Source organism: Schistocerca cancellata, chromosome 2 (assembly GCF_023864275.1).
Source record: "Schistocerca cancellata isolate TAMUIC-IGC-003103 chromosome 2, iqSchCanc2.1, whole genome shotgun sequence".
Classification (NCBI taxonomy): Eukaryota; Metazoa; Arthropoda; class Insecta; order Orthoptera; family Acrididae; genus Schistocerca; species Schistocerca cancellata.
The window spans coordinates 978,483,558-978,488,007 of NC_064627.1; the positions used below are offsets into that span (position 1 = coordinate 978,483,558).

The 4,450-nt window shown below is 43.3% G+C and overlaps 1 pseudogene; it reads right to left on the reverse strand.

The window, feature by feature from the left end:
• Positions 1-3,355: 3,355 nt before the first annotated feature.
• LOC126163226 (5S ribosomal RNA) lies at positions 3,356-3,473 on the reverse strand (annotated as a pseudogene).
• Between the last annotated feature and the right edge of the window lie 977 nt (positions 3,474-4,450).

The window sequence follows — 4,450 nt, forward strand, 5'->3', positions numbered from 1 at the left end:
TTCTGGCCGCTGCTAACGTGAACTAGCAAACAAAACTGTTTTTGCGCTCTACATCTACAATAGCAGAAGTTGTGCATTGTGGTGACGATCACTGAAATGTTGTTGTGACTGATTTCTAGAATCACCAAAGATATGTTAAGTCCATTACACACAGTGCCTGCTGTTTAAAGTTGGTAGCGGTCGCAGAGGGGTCAGTACCGATCAGCGGGCTTCTATAACAATCTACACAGCTACTCCCATGTCACCTCGCTGAAAGTTTTCTTTTGTCGCACAAGCCATGGACAATGAGTCTTATACAAAAACCGTGTGTAGCAATGTCTCATGAATTATATCTCACATGCCAGGCGACTGATAATTTTGCACGTGGGAACGAAGGAGAAACAGACGAATAGTACTATATAACGTCCTGTCGACAGTGAAGTCATTAGAGACGAAGCATAAACTCGGAGCTTGGAAGGATATGGAAGGAAATCTGTCGTGCCCTTTCCGAAAAACCATCCCGGCATTTGCCTTACGCGATTTAGGGAAATCAAGGAAAACCTATATCGGGATGGCCCTAGGGGAATTTGAACCATAGTCCTCCCGAATGTGAGCCCAGTGCTAACCACTGCACCATCTCGGCCGGTGGGCCATTTGTGGTACAGTGAAACTGAATCAAATCGCTTGGGAATGAAATACTTTTACAAACTGGACAAGTTTCCGGATTACACAAAACTCACTGTGCTACGTAAAATTCGTGAGGTATCATGCACAAAAGTACAGTAAAAATTTCAATTATGCGTGTACTGAATTTCGTACCTTCACTTCTGTACAGCAGATGTTCACATACTGTATATTGGGCAATAGAATACTGCAATATTACATTAACTGATGACTAACACGGAATTTCTGTATTTTTACTCGTACTTTAAATTCGTTTATTGTTGTATGTATATACATATTATTGCCATCTTTATTTATTTCACATTTCACTTTTTTCGCCACATATCAAGGACAGAACGTTTTAATTTCCTGTTCGAAATTGGTTTCTCTAGGCAATTTTTTGCTCCAAACAATAGTTCCAACAAGTTGGGAGAATTTGTGTGTGCTACAAATTGCGTAACATCGTTTATGCATGCAATAGCTTCTTCAGGCGTATTTATTTTTCTAGGGACATCATTTTGCTCCACTTCTTCCTCCTTTGTTTCTTCTTCATCGTCGTCTGTGTTGCGAATTTCTATTAAATCTGTTGCTGAAGTGAAAGTGGGGTGATTTGACAGAAAGTCATCACTTCCACCGTAATCATCTGCTCTACATGAAATGTTTCGCACTTCCATTAATTCGGCAATTACTGCTGCATTTTCTTGCACTTCGATGACCACAGAAGCGTCATGTTCTTGACCCGCAAAACCCCGCTTTGTTGAAGCACTTGGTGACAGTTTCTGGTTTTATTTCCTTTACTGCCAAGCCAATCCAATTTACTGCATCCAGGACAGAAACTGACCGTGCAAGAGAAAACGCACATTCAGCTTCTTCAACACTAAGAATAAGAGATTGCATCAGTAATCGCCCTTAATGCGTAAATAACCCCCTGGTCCATGGGTTGTGTGAGGCTGGTTGAACCTGGAGGGAACCAAGCCAATTTCACGTTGGATAACGTTCCTTTCGGATGGCAGGTGGCATTGTCTAGGAAAAGGAGAACTTGGCCATTTCCTTTTTTCATTTTGGCATTGAAAGAGCCCAACCATTCGACCATAAGATCACTCACCATTCACGCCTTTTTATTGCTTCGTCATGTGACTGGAAGCTTACTGATGTATATGTTGTGAAACAATGTGGTTTCGCCGCCTTTCCGATCACCAGTGGTTTCTCCATTTCACCTAACATGTTTCCACATGGCAGTATAGTGAGTATTTCCTTGGACATGTTTCCACTGGTGCAGTTTCCACCTCGAATTGCTAGCGATTTTGAAGGCAGGATGCGTTAAAACAGTCCCGTTTCATCGGTATTGATCACATCTTTCGGGTCATGACTGACAATTAAATTGGACAGTATTTTCTTCCATTCTGTTGCTACACTTTTCCCATAATTAAGAATTAAGTTGGACAGTATTGTCTTCCATTCTGTTGCTACACTTTCCCGCACATCCTCAGCTTCCCCACACACTTCATTCCACACGATGTTGTGCCTAGCTTTGAAACCGCCCATCCATCCTGTAGATACCTTAAACTTTCACTCTACAACATGGGTCCATATGAAAGTAAGTTTTCCTCCCGCGCACTTACGAACCATTCCCACACTATTTCGTTAATTTCTTCATTTCCGGTCTTCGCCTTTCTTTTCATCTGCCTGTTTCCCTTCATCCAGTCGTCCCAAATCTTATCCTTGTTTCTTAAAGTCTCGTAAATTTATGTTTTACCGCAGTTGAAACGCAACGTACTTTCGCGCACAGAGAGTTTGTCTTTGTCACTCGCCTCTATTACATTAATGTTTTCATTAAGTGTTAACGACACATACCGTTTGTTCTACGTCATGTTCCTTCATCTTCTGAAGTGCTACTAGTCAACTGAAACTGGCTGAAAATAATGACCTTTCCGGCTAAATGCCGGCCGGTGTGGCCGTGCGGTTAAAGGCGCTTCAGTCTGGAACCGCGTGACCGCTACGGTCGCAGATTCGAATCCTGCCTCGGGCATGGATGTGTGTGATGTCCTTATGTTAGTTAGGTTTAATTAGTTCTAAGTTCTAGGCGACTGATGACCTCAGACGTTGAGTCGCATAGTGCTCAGAGCCATTTTCCGGTTAAATCCATTGTTTAACGGAACAATACCCACCTCTTTTCAATGCGCACATTGCAGCAGATTGTTGATAGATGCGCAGCAATGTTCCTGCATGCACCGGCGTGCGTCAGTAATGAGGAAAATGAGAAATCCGACAAATAGAGCACTGACGAACGAACCGTTTCCTTTGATATACTGTACCGACACTGAGCGTTAACTTCTTCGTTGTCGCACAGAGCGGCGCGGTTTTAGGTCCACCCAAGCAGCGCCGCGCTGCGAAGGACCTCTTTCCTTGGTTTTCCGCCCCTTAACAGAGGTGTTAAAAGTAACGTCCTCGTAGAGTCATGAATAACTAATGAACAGTACTGTATACACTCCTTGTAAACTAAACTCCGACCGAGCAGGCCTTGGAAGGCCCAGCGACACCGACCGACCGCCGTGTCATCCTCAGACCACAGGCTTCACTGTATGCGGGTAAGGAGGGGCATGTGGTCAGCACACCACTCTCCCGGCCGTATGTCAGTTTACGAGACCGGAGCCGCTACTTCTCAATCAAGTAGCTCCTCAGTTTGCCTCACAAGGGCTGAGTGCACCCCGCTTGCCAACAGCCCTCGGCAGACCCGATGGTCACCCATCCAAGTGCTATCTCAGCCCGACAGCGCTTAACTTCGGGGATCTGACGGGAACCGGTGTTACCGCTGCGGCAAGGCCGTTGGCTTTTCCGCGTTATACAATGCATTATTAAGTATGTTCTAAGTTTTGTTTTCAGTTTCTCCGTTACGCACGTTCCATTTTATACAAAAAATCAGCGTATAAAAGTGAACTGAATGAGTAGGGACTGAAATACTTGTACGGTTTGGGCAGATTTCCGAATTCTACACGTGCCGATTTGAGCAAGTTTTATTGTATTAACCTAAAGTACAGTATGTTTAAAAAAGAATCACTCGATTTACTGTACACGATTTAATAGAAACTGTGAATTGAATTTGAACTTAACACTCTGTTTTTGCTCAAAGACTGTACTGCGATTGAAACAAGCATACCTACTGTGTAACATGACCACGTTTTTTGGGGGCCAGTCCAATGATCCTCTGTGTAAAATCGAACAGTCTCCCCACCCCGGGTCTATCTATACCCCTATAGTAGCGGGTACGGGGAGTCGACAGAAAAAAAAAAGACGGTCAACTCGGTTTCAGCACCGCTGTGCAAACATTCGCATGCCTTTAGCTTAGATTGTGGCAACAACGCAGCTGTATATAAGTAAACTACTTAGTTTACCATTGAAACGTCCCCTTAGAAAAATTTATACAAGACTGTGCTTAAACTGACACACAATATTTTTAGCGCAACGCAATCTGACTTTCAATAATCCCTACAAAACGATGGCCCTGACTAACATTAACCTGTACCTTTCACAAATCACTTACCTCACAAAAATCTTCGTTACTCAAGATACTGCAATACAGCGAGCGCCACTACTGCCAGCTAAATAAAAGATTCAAACTACTGAAGGCACTAACTACTAATAGGCATAGTTTGCAAATGAAAGATTTTGATAGAGAACAAACAATGTATTTACCTTAATAGTCATAATATATATATCAGTTCATGACATCCATTCTGTACTCAAAAATCCGCCATCTCATTTCCCACATCCACCACTGCTGGCGGCTCACCTGCAACGCTATGCGCTG